This window comes from Pongo abelii, chromosome 4, assembly GCF_028885655.2.
Source record: "Pongo abelii isolate AG06213 chromosome 4, NHGRI_mPonAbe1-v2.0_pri, whole genome shotgun sequence".
Taxonomy (NCBI): domain Eukaryota; kingdom Metazoa; phylum Chordata; class Mammalia; order Primates; family Hominidae; genus Pongo; species Pongo abelii.
The window spans coordinates 87824901-87838014 of NC_071989.2; the positions used below are offsets into that span (position 1 = coordinate 87824901).

The window sequence follows — 13114 nt, forward strand, 5'->3', positions numbered from 1 at the left end:
ACCCCAATCCAGAGCCAGGCATGGTGGCTCACGCCTGTAATCCCAGCATTTGGGAGGCTGATGCAGGTGGATTGCCTGAGGTCAGGAGCTCGAGACCAGCCTGACCAACATGGCAAAACCCCATCTCTACTAAAAATACAAAAATTTGCTGGGCGTGATGGTGGGCACCTGTAATCCCACTACTTGGGAGGCTGAGGCAGGAGAATAGCTTGAACCCTGGAGGCAGGAGGTAGAGGTTGCAGTGAACTGAGATCCTGCCACTACACTACAGCCTGAGCCACAGAGCAAGACTTCATCTGGAAAAAAAAAAAAAAAAAAACACCCAATCTGAGATTCAAATAATCAAATCATAAGACTTTGTTTAAAATCCATAGCTATGAGCTCTTTGTTGAACTGCTCTGCAAAGACAGCAGATTATCTTTGGGAAAAGCCCAATATACACTAATTCACGCTCTCATCATTTACCAAAGGCCAAGTGTGTACTGGGCACTGGAAAATAGCAAAGGCTAGGAGAGAACAGGGGTAGTACCTGCTGTGAACTGATCAGCTGTGTGGCCTTGGAAGATACCCTGTGCTCCAGGACCTGCTTCCTGGAAATAAATTGTTAGGTGGATATGCCACTGCCTTAAGGATCCTTCTAGCTCCAGAATTAGACTGTGACTTCCCAGATTCTCACAACCCCATGGACAGCCCATAAGCCATCTGAGAATGGCAATGCAGGACCTGGAGCAACGGGCATTACATCCATCAGAAACCCATCAGCAGCTGTGAGACTTTCTCTGGCTGGCTGCCAACCAAAGACTTCCCACAATGGTTCTAATTTCAAACTGCCTGACCATTATCCTTAAAAACTATTGGAGTGTGCTAAAAAGTCTGATATTTTGGCTTCTTAGTGAAATTTCTCATACCCAGAGGCACAATTCCCCTTTGTCAGCATGCCCCAATTTTCAGTTTATGGTTTGGGTGAACACTGGGATTCTTTTTTTTTTTCATGTCAGATGGGTAATGTACCAACGACATGACAAGATTTAGGGGAGGCACATCTCACAGACAAGCATGAAAACCCAATCATCATGCTTATGAACTAAAAAAGAAACTGGATTCTTACAATCAGAAACAGGAATATCAACCGAATTGTGGTACCCTATGAGCCAGGGGCCACAGACCATGCCCACCTTCCACTCTGCCTCTTTTAACTTTATTATACAAAAATACTGTATCCCTCCCCAGGATACAGGCAAGTCACTACAGCCTTGAGAAGCCAGCAGGAAGAAGAATTAAACCAGATCTCCCTAAGGGTGAAGTAGAGCTGCCTCCAAAGATAGGAAGTTCCTGCCTCTGGAGTTGTTTGTTTATTATGGTACAAGAAATCGAGCACAATTGGGTCAGAAGAACAGAAGATCCTTCCAGCGCCAATTTTCTGGGAGGTGGTCCAAAGGAAGTCAGTGGGGCCAGCTCTCTCCCTCAGACAGCTAACAGGAGCAAGGCTTGGTCAGCCTTCCTGAAGCTCTGCAAGTCCAAGGCTTCTGAGCTATTCTATACTTACTTTGAAAACACAAAATTGCTCCAACAGGATGGATATGTTACGGAACAATTGGGCATAATAGGATGTACTGAGAAACACCAGGTAGAAAACTGCACCAAGCTGAATTGAGCTTCATGTTAATACACAAAAAATGCACACAGCTCAGCTCAACAAGTGCACTGAGTCACACCAAACACATTTGATGTTACAACTTTCCATCCAATTCCAGATAACCCTCCTCCCGCTGCTTCTCAACTGCTCAAAAGCCTAACTCTCCAAACCCATTTCCACAAGGTAATTTCAAGACTTTTTCAAATAAAATGCCAAATTTACCATAGTAGTTATGTATTTCTTAACCATTTAACATTTATAAAACTATAATATCATTTTTATTCAGTTCCTTTTTTCAAATGTGTTACTGACAAAGTTTTAGAATATTGTGCCCTTAACCAAATTTTCCCCGTGAGACCCGTGGTTTCATTGTGCAGTTCGGCTTAATGTGGTAATTTTTAGAATGCATATGTCATGTTGTATTGTAGCAGAACTATTTCCAGGGCTCTAGTGTAGAGTATTTGCATTCGTTTTTAAAAATTACACTAAATGTAATTTTTATTTTCCAAAAGGAAAATAAAATAAACATTTATACAATTAATTAAATCATATAAACAGGTATCCCTCTGCTGCCCAGGCTGGAGTGCAATGGCAAGATCATGGCTCACTGCAGTCTCGACCTCCTCAGCCTGGCTCAAATGATCCTCCCACTTCAGCCCCCTGCCAAGCAGCTGGGACTGCAGGTGCATGCCACCATGCCTGAATAATTTTTTGATATTTTGTAGAGATGAGTTCTCACTATTTTGCCCAGGCTAGTCTTGAACTCCTGGGCTCAAGTGATCCGCCCATCTCAGTCCCCAAAAAGTAATGGGATTACAGGCATGAGCCACTGTGCTCGGCCGTGTATTTCTGTAAAGCATAAAATATTGCTTTTAAATTAGTTTTCATGTCATGTTACTTAATTCATCATTTCAAGATTAAATCAGTATCTGGTAAATTGATCTGCCTACCTAGTGATTGGTTTCCATCACTAATGATAAAGTTTTGATGCTTCTCCCTTTTTCAAGGTGCCACATACTATAATCCTTAGAACATCTTAAGAAATAAAAAGGCAAGGCTGGGTGCAGTGGCTCACACCTGTAATCTCAGCACTTTGGGAGGCCAAGGTGGGCGGATCACGAGGTCAGGAGATCGAGACCATCCTGGCCAACACAATGAAACCCCATCTCTACTAAAAATACAAAAATTAGCCAGGCGTGGTGGCACGTGCCTGTAATCCCAGCTACTCGGGAGGCTGAGGCAGGAGAATTGCTTGAACCCAGGAGTCGGAGGTTGCAGTGAGCCAAAATCGCGCCACTGCACTCCAATCTGGTGATAGAGCAAGACTCCGTCTCAAATAATAATAAGAAGAAGAAATAAAAAGGCATATAAAGACAGTGAAAAATATTCAATTAGCCCTCTCCTCAAAAAAAGATAAGAACAAAGAACAGAAGAGGAAATGAGCCAGGTTTCAGTTACTTGGGAGGCTGAGGCAGGAGGATCACCTGAGCCCAGGAGTTTGAGGCTGCAGTGAGCTATGATTGCACCTCTGCACTCCAGCCTGGGTGACAGGGTGAGACCCCATTGCTAAAAAATAATTAATAGGAAAAAAAAAAAAAAGAAGGGGAAATGAAATGGAAACTGATCAACAATTTATAGCCTTAAACTCAAACATATGAGTAACTACATTAAATGTAAATGATCCAAGCATCCAATTAAAAGACAAAGATTGGCTGGGTACAATGGCTCACACATGTAATCCCAGCACTTAGGAAGGCCAAGGCAGGAGGATCATTTGGAGCCCAGGAGTTTGAGACCAGCCTGGGGAACATAGTAAGACCATGTCTCCACAAAAGAGAATTAAAAAAAAAAAAAAAATCCATGTCAGGTGGTGCATATCTGTAGCCCTAGCTACTTGGGAAGCTGAGGTAGAAGGATCACTTGAGCCCAGGGCATTGAAGGTATAGTGAGCTGTGAACGTATCACTGCACTCCAGCCTGGGCAATGGAACAAGATCCCATCTCAAAACAAAACAAAAAGGCAAAGATTGTCAGATTGGATTAAAAAGCAAGAAAGACCCATTTCTATCACCCCTATAAAAAGCATACTTTTAAGTATAAAGACAGATTAGTTGAAAGCCAAAAGGGTGGTATGGCTATATTAGTATCTACCAAATACTAAAAAAAGACTCTTTTAGAAAAATAGGTCAGGCGTGGTGGCTCACACCCGTAATCCCAGCACTTTGGGAAGCCAAGGTGGGTGGATCATTTGAGGTCAAGAGTTCAAGACCAGCCTGGTCAACATGGTGAAACCCCATTTTTACTAAAAATACAAAAATTAGGCCAGGCGCAGTGGCTCATGCCTATAATCCCAGCATTTTGGGAGGCCGAGGCAGGTGGATCACGAGGTCAAGAGTTTGAGACCAGCCTGGCCAATATGGTGAAAGCTTGTCTCTACTAAAAATACAAAAATTAGCCAAGTGTGGTGGCATGCGCCTGTAGTTCCAGCTACTCGGGAGGCTGAGGCAGGAGAATCACTTGAACCCAGGAGGCAGAGGTTGCAGTGAGCCGAGATCTCACCACTGCACTCCAACCTGGGCGACAGAGTGAGACTCCATCTCAAAAAAATATATAACATAAAAAAAGTAACCAGGCGTGGTGCCACATGCCTGTAATCCCAGCTACTCCAGAGGCTGAGACATAAGAATTGCTCGAGCTCGGGAGACAGTGGTTGCAGTGAGCCAAGATCGGGCCTCTGCACTCCAGCCTGAATGACAGAGCAAGACTGCATCTCAAAATGTTACACGTTGTTACATTTCTTCCCTGCTATACAAACCTCTAGTTTTAGTAGGTCAGGGAGACGGATTTGACACTGAGCTCCTATCTCCCTGGCTGCAGCACCCGATTAAAGCCTTCTTCCTTGGCAATCCTTGTCGATCTCAGTCATGGGCTTTTTGTGTGCTGAGCAGCAGGACCTAGACAGAACCCCTAGTCTTTAGGCAACATTCTTAAGTTCAAGAGTCCCAGGGGGTGGCCCCTTCATTCTTGCTCCTTTAGTTCTACAATTATTTTTTAAACATACCTAATTCCCTATAGTAAATCCTCTTCTTTTTAAAATACCTAGAGTGATGTTGGCTTCCTACACTGAACCCTGACACACTGCATCACCACTTTACAGATTAAAAAAAAGACTCTTACATAAAACATCTGATTTGTATCCCTTCAACAATCACTAATATTGTTAAAGGGGATTTTATCTCTTTAACAACATTAGGGAGACAAGACAGGAATTTCCCCTACTTAACAAGAAAATTTAAGAACTAGGAACAGTAGTGAGCTCCCCAGCACTGGAGAGATTCAAACACAGATGCACACTGAAGAGGGGCATTAAAAAGGACATCTAAGCTTCAGACAGGTCATTAAAAACTGATGCCTTTTAAGGTATCTTCCAAGAGTTTCTGTGGTTCCATGACCTGCCTCAAAAATCAAGCAAGGCTGGGCATGATGGCTCACACCTGTAATTCTAACACTTTGAGAGGCCAAGGCAGGAGGATTGCTTGAGCCCAGGAGTTTGGGACCAGCCTGGCCAACATAGTGAGAGCCTGTCTCTATTAAAATAAATAAATAAATAAATAAATAAAATAAAATAATCAAGCAAGCAGCAAAACCTGGATCTCTCCAGAACTAGACTTGCCTCTCCAGAATTTTTCAAAGAATTGAATCCCAGTTGATGAGATTCCACAAACTTTGATAGAAAAAGTAGAAGGTAGGGGAGAGCAACAGAAAGTGGGGGATTTCTTTGACGAAAAAAGGGGATGGAGGGCTACCCTTGGACTCGATTTTGGCAGAACTTATAGAATAGTTAAACTTCAGCATCCTGCAATTTGGGGGCAGGAAGCTGTTTTCCTACTACCATCCTTGTAGGCCCAGCCCAGACCTCTTTAGGCTCTTAATCTGTGCCTCCTTTTATCTTAAAAGATAATAACCTCCCCTCCCTGATTTCAGTTCCTCAGCTCCCCAGCATTTCTCTACCTTTTGCTGCCTGGGAACTGAGGCTGCCAAAATCCCCAAGCACTTTTTTTTTTTTTTTTTTTTGAGATGGGGTCCCGTTCTGTCACCCAGGCTGGAGTGCAATGGCACGATCTCGGCTCACTGCAACCTCTGCCACTCAGGTTCAAGCGATTCTCCAGCCTCAGCCTCCCAAGTAGCTGGGATTACAGATGTCTGCCACCAGGCCTGGCTAATTTTTGTATTTTTAGTAGAGATGGGGTTTTACCATGTTGGTCAAGCTGGTCTCAAACTCCTGACCTCAAGTGATATGCTGCCTCGGCCCCCCAAAGTGCTGGGATTACAGGCATGAGCCACCACACCCGGCCTTACTCTTTTTTTAAAAAAAAAAAACATGGCCTCGGCCGGGCGCAGTGGCTCATGTCCGTAATCCCAGCACTTTGGCAGGCCGAGGCGGGTTGATCACGATATCAGGAGTTCGAGATCAGCCTGACCAACATGGAGAAACCCCATCTCTACTAAAAAATACAAAAATTAGCCGGGCCTGGTGGCATGTGCCTATAATCCCAGCTACTCGGGAGGCTGAGGCAGGAGAAACGGTTGAACCCAGAAGGCAGAGGTTGCAGTGAGCCGAGATCGTGCCATTGCACTCCAGCCTGAGTGACAGAGTGAGATTCTGTCTCAAAAAAACAAAAACAAACAAAAAAAGAAACATGGTCTCACTCTGCCACCCAAGCTGGAGTGTCGTAGACCAAAACTCACCCAGCCTCGACCTCCTGGGCTCAAGCGATCCTCCCACCTCAGCCTCCGGATAAGCCGGCACTCTCAAAGATCCACAGGCACTAATCTTCGATCTTCCTCTCTCACTTGACTTCAAGTTGTCGTCTGACCAGGCCAGTGGCTCCACACCTGTCCCCAGCCTCCAGGAAGGCTCTCCTTCACTTAATTTCCTGTATTTCCCTGTTGGCTACAGGGAATGTGTGCCTTTTAAACTGGAGATGTTTCTCAAGGTTCCAAGGTTAAGCTTTCCTTCTCATAAAAAATATAAAAAACACAACTGTGTGTGCAACTGCAGGACTGCATGGATCTCTACAGCCCATTCAGGAAGGAGGACCCACTCTCCCCGTGCTCCCCTGCGTGGGCTCATCCACTTCTGGGGGCAAATGTCCCTGCCAAGGGACCCCCAGCTTCTTCCCCTTTTCCAAAAGATAAAAGGTGCAAAGCTGAGGCAAACAAACCCTCAATCCAGTCTGTGAAGAAGCACTGGCCCAGGCACAGTCTCATACGGCTATCAAATTCAGTATCTATTCACAGGTCACTCCCAAGCACAAGCAGGGCTAGCTACAGCCTCTGAACTTTATTATTCTAGGTACTCAGTGAATATTTATTTATTTTTTATTTTTTATTTTTTGAGACAGTCTCACTCTGTCGCCCAGGCTGGAGTGCAATGGCATGATCTCAGCTTACTACAACCTCAGCCTCCCAGGTTCAAGCAATTCTCATGCCTCAGCTTCCTGAGTAGCTGGGATTACAGGCATGTGCTATCACGCCTGGCTAATTTTTGTATTTTTAGTAGAGACGGGGCTTCACCACGTTGGCCAGGCTGGTGTCCAACTCCTGACCTCAGGTGATCCATCCGCCTCAGCCCCAAAAAGTGCTGAGATTACAGGTGTGAGCCACCACACCTGGCCCCAGAGAATATTTATCAATTGACATTTTACTTTAGGGATTGTCAGCTCTTTAAAAAAAAAAAAAAGAGTAACAGCTAACGAAATAAGTCCAACAAAGTCCTAGAGTCCTTAGGGATAAGGCTAGCAAAGCTAAAGAAAAATTACCACTATACAATTCTATTAGAGCAAACAGTTTCATTACTATGGAAACAAAATACTGCCATTGTTTCTGAGAATGGCAGTGGAGGAGATCAATGAGCATGGAATCAAGAACAAAAGACTGAATTCCTCCCTAGTTTGGGTGAACCACACTCACCAAGGATCAAAGCATTAGGAAATCAGCCCTCCATTAAATTGCTGAGACATAATGTGAGCGCAAAAACAAAACAAAACAAAACAAAAAAATGGAAAAGGCATTCCATAAAGACCTCATGAATTTTGTTTCAAAATGCACTTAGCTAGTTTATAAAAATGATACTTAAACAGAAGTCTGATTTTCCCATCTCCTCTAGTTATCTTTTCATAAATAAGATTTAAGGGGTTATGCATGTGTGTCTCCTACTTTTGTTTTGACTAGACGGTTTTCATGAGAGAGTAAAAATGCTGTCTAATCACTATATACTGTAACCTTACTTCAAAAACCCACAAATTGTTTCAAAATTTACTCTCTGATAAAAACCCACTAAGTTTTTCCACAACAGCTGCTTTCCTTAAACATCAGCAATTTTAATCTCATAAGGCAAACTACGGAAGAAAAGCCAAAAGTAAAATCCTGCTTCTCTTTAAAATTCAAACAGATGTTCTGTGTAATCACACCAACTCACTATTTGAATTTCCTACTGCCCTATACTGACTCTCAGATTAAGTTCTAAAATGTTTTGAAATATCATTAATATATAAGCTAGAAGAATATGGGGATATTCTCACTGTAAATGTTTTAAAATACATTTTAAGCAGGACTGCAAAGGTTTACTGTGGGCTACTTGGGATGCCTAATATTTGGGAACAATCACAGTGATTTAGATTGGTAACTTGATTGATACTATTCTCAGGATCCAATCATAACCCTAAATTCAAATGCAAACAGCAATATGTAAAATTCACTAACAATGCGGCTGGTGACTCAGAACACTAAGAAAACACTGGGTCTTTACAATTAGGCAGGTATGGCCACTTAAAGTACTAAAAATAGCTTGGTCAAAGAATTACATCCAATGGCTAGTTCTGTAGACAGATCAGCTTATAGGAAGACTTCCTTTTTAACATCAAGTTATCATAGATGATCTGGCCACATACTGCTCTGAAATAAAAGTAGACAATGCCATAATTACTGCAGTGCCCTTTCTGAGGCTCTAACTGGTGACTACATTAAAATACCTGGAAAACTGGAAAGTAAAGCTTCCGTGTCTCATAGTCACTCCCAGATACTCAGTATCTGTGGGAAATCTACAGCCTCTATACAGAAAACGAGGGCGGAAAGCAAGCAATGGGGAAGGGGGTGTTACCTTTTATTTAATCTGCACAGAGATGAGTCAGAGGCTGCCTTCCATGCCTACAGACCGGCCTCTCCTCAACCGTGCCTACAAAGTCAGACTTGCTGCAGCCCAAAGCTATTTGTCAGCTCGCCAGGTCAGCTACGGAGCTGCCCAAGAAAACATATTTGAATGACAACCGTCAAGCGAACTCTCCAACTAAGAGTGCAACCTTCACTCTCCATACTGTTCAAGGTAAGTGACAGAGGATTACGTGACAACCTGAACTTAGCTACACTACACAAAGACACCCCTAAGCCACCCTTCCTGTATCAGCTCACCAGTGAGCTATATAGAGTAGTCCCTCCTTACCCAAGGAGGATGTGTTCCAAGATCCCCAGTGGATGCCTGAAACTGTGGATAGTACCCAACCCCATATATACTGTGTTTTTTCCTGTACATACATACCTATGAGAAAGTTTTGTTGTTGTTGAGACAGGGTCTCACTCCGTCACCCAAGCTGGAGTGCAATGGCACAACCATGACTCACTGTAGCCTCGACCTCCCTGGGCTCAGGTGATCCTCCTACCTCAGCCTCTCAAGTAGCTGGGACTATATAGGCACACACACCACCATGCCCTGGCTAATTTTTGTGTTTTTTGTAGAGACAGGGTTTCTCCATGTTGCCCAGGCTGGTCTCTAACCCCTGGGCTCAAGTGATCCACCCACCTCAGCTTCTGAAATTGCTGGGATTACAGGCATGAGCCACCTTGCCTGGCCTCATGATAAAGTTTAATTTCTAAATTAGGCACAGTTAAGAGATTAACAACAATAACAAATAATAAAATCAAACACTTTTGACACTATGCCAGCATCACTACTCTTGCGCTTTGGGGCCACTAAGTCAAATAAGGGTGACTTGAACGACTTGAACACAAGGACTGCAATTCTGCGACAGTGGATCTGATAACCGAGATGACTCCTAAGTGACTAAGGGGTGAGGAGCATAAGTAGACAGCTAGACGGCATGGAGATGCTGGCCAGAACTGATTCACATCCCGGTGGGATGGAGTGAGGTTTCATCACACTATTCAGAACAGGGCATAATTTAAACTTGTGAATTGTTTTATTTCTGGAATTTTCCACTTAATATTTTCATACCCCAATAGACCTCAGGTAACTGAAACCACAGAAAGCAAAACTGCAAGTAAAGGGGGACTACCGTATTTAGCCAACATCAACCAAAACATCACCTTGACAGAACAATTATAGGGCATTTTACTGCATTGTGCCCACACCTTTATAAAGATGAACAGGAAAATAAAAGTGCCAGTGCTAGTGATAAGAAACACAGGTCTCAGTGTTAATGCAGTGGAAGCAAAGATGGCCACCATCATACAGCAGGAAAACAGTGACTCAACCACCATTTGGACAGACGTTATCTGTGAAAGTAATTGTAAAAAGAAAAGGTCAAAGTTAAAGAAAATGTTGAAAATGACAGAAATATATTGTCAATGATGCCATCTAACAGAGATGAAATTAGGGATTTTTTTTCATTACTTTTGTCCTTTTGGGAACAGAAACACACCCAAACCTCTTAACGCAAAAGCTCATTAAGTGACTTTCACACATTCAACATTAACACCTCTAAAGAAACCATCAGGCCAAGCACGGTGGCTCACGCCTGTAATCCTAGCACTTTGGGAGGCCAAGGCGGGTGGATCACGAGGTCAGGAGATCGAGACCATTCTGACTAACATGGTGAAACCCCGTCTCTACTAAAAATACAAAAAAATTAGCCAGGCGTGGTGGCAGGCACCTGTAGTCCCAGCTACTCGGGAGGCTGAGGCAGGAGAATGGTGTGAACCCGGGAGGCGGAGCTTGCAGTGAGCCGAGATGGCACCACTGCACTCCAGCCTGGGCAACACAGCGAGACACTGTCTCAAAAAAAATAAAAAAGAAACCATCAAGTTTGAAGGTAGAAGACTATCTACATATGAATGTAGGCCCAGAAAACATTAACAGCTACAATAAGTGGTGGGTGCATGTTAAAAAAACTTTATCAGTCACCCCATAATTCTGCAAAAAGAGTGGGGTCAAATACAGCACTTCCAACATAATCCCAACTTTGCAAAGTAAAATTATAAATATTGGCCGGGCACAGTGGCTCACGCCTGTAATCCCAGGACTTTGGGAGGCTGAGGCGGGCAGATCACCTGAGGTCAGGAGTTCAAGACCAGCCTAGCCAACATGGTGAAACCCCATCTCTAGTAAAAACACAAAATTAGCTGGGCGTGGTGGCCGGCACCTGTAATCCCAGCTACTCGGGAAGCTGAGGCAGGAGAACTGCTTGAACCTGGGAGGTGGAGGTTGCAGTGAGCCAAGATCATGCCATTGCACTCCAGCCTCGGCAACAAGAGCGAAAACTCCATCTCAAAAATAAAAAAAAATAATAATAAATATTAAATATAAGTAACTGATTATAAAGCATCAAAATGTGGTTCTCTCTGGGTAATGATATGTGTGATTTCCCTCTGTTTCACAAATACTTCCCACATTGTTCAAAACAGTATCATCATGGAAAGAATGAATTTTTGTAACTGGATCCCTTCCAGTGGAAGCACCACGTAATATAATGAGGACCTAACATTTCCAATCACTATAAACAAAGAGCAATAGGGAACAAGAGTTTTGTAACCAAAAGAGCTAAACAGGGGGTTCAGCTAGGTCACAATAAGTGCTCTGCCTATAAGAAGAGAGGAAACATCCTTGCAGTAGCCAGGATTTAATTCCAATGCATCAGATGACCCAGTACTACGTGGTGCAATCAAGTCCACGAAGCAGAAATTCTGTGAGGACTCTCAAAACAAGAGAAAGATCATTACTGAGGAACCATTAATTGAGCTGGGACCTCAAAGTAGAGATTTGGGTTTTACAGTGAAGAAGGAAGGGCATTTTGGGGGAAACATCATATTATTTTTTTTTGAAACGGAGTCTCGCTGTCTTGCCTAAGCTGGAGTGAAGTGCCGTGATCTGGGCTCACAGCAACTTCCGCCTCCCGGGTTCAAGCGACTCTCCTACCTCAGCCTCCTGAGTAGCTGGGATTACAGGCATATGCCATCACGCCCGGTTAATTTTTGTATTTTTAGTAGAGACAGGGTTTCACCATGTTGGCCAGGCTGGTCTCGAACTCCGCCCACCTCGGCCTCCCAAAGTGCTGGCATTATAGGCGTGAGCCACCATGCCCGGCCTGGAATCATCATTACTGTATGTGGTATGTAATTTATTTTTTAAATAAGTCTTCTTCATGGACTCTGTGTATGTGGGTGTGTGTTTTAAGCTGCATTCTAGGGGCATCAGTTGCCCTAATAAGACCTATTCCAGCAAACATTTAATCAAAGACCACACAGCTGGCCTAATCGCATTTACACCGACCAACCCTTTGTAACTTTTCACTTTCCTGACTCTTGAGCCACCGCTCACTCCCCTCCTTACTCCCTTATGCTCACTTTAAAAGGCCCAGTCACGTCTGCACAAAACCGAATGGAGCTCAGCTGTTTCCCCTACAGTCGATAGTTATTGAATAAAACGTGTTTTTACTGCTTTAACTAATGTCCAGCTTTGTTTATCTTTGACATGGATAGTCCCTGGCGGCATTCAAGTCTTTGTTAATTAACATAACGGACATTAGAAATGAGTTTTACTAGCCTGGGCCGCAAAGCCAGACCCAGTCTCTACAAAAATGTTTTAAAACTGGCCAGGCATGGTAGAACGCACCTGTAGTCCCAGCTACTTGGGAGGCTGAAGCGGAAAGATTGCTTGACCCCAGGAGTTGGAGGCTGCAGTGAGCCATGACTGAGCCACTGCACTCCAGCCTGGGCAAGAGCCAGATCCCATCTTTAAATACATACATACATACATGCATACATACATACATGCATACATACATACATACATGCATACATACACACATAAATGGGTTTTCATTGAGGAAAATCTTGGTGATCTAGAAATAGGATCTGGCTGGAAATACCTGGGCCTGGGCATTCCCGTCTTGCATAAACTGGCTATAAAGATACAGTGAATAGGGCCAGCGCAGTGGCTCATGCCTGTAATCCCAGCACTTTGGGAGGCAGAGGCGGGAGGATCACCTGAGGTCAGGAGTTCGAGACCAGCCTGGCCAACGTGACAAAACCCCATCTCTACTGAAAATGCAAAAATTAGCCAGGTGTGGTGGCAGGTGCCTGTAATCCCAGCTATTCAGGAGGCTGAGGCAGGAGAATCGCTCGAACCCGGGAGGCGGAGGTTGCAGTGAGCCAAGATCGCGCCACTGCACTCCAGCCTGGGTGA

The 13114-nt window shown here is 43.9% G+C and overlaps 1 protein-coding gene and 1 non-coding gene across 4 annotated transcripts in view; both read right to left on the minus strand.

Annotated features, from left to right (window-relative positions):
• Positions 1 to 13114, minus strand: part of SERINC5 (serine incorporator 5) — a 151952-nt gene that overhangs the window by 133932 nt on the left and 4906 nt on the right. The window lies entirely within an intron of this gene.
• On the minus strand, positions 993 to 1096 carry LOC112133644 (small nucleolar RNA U13). Its single transcript, XR_002915271.1, has one exon. It is a non-coding gene; the product is annotated as a small nucleolar RNA U13 (small nucleolar RNA).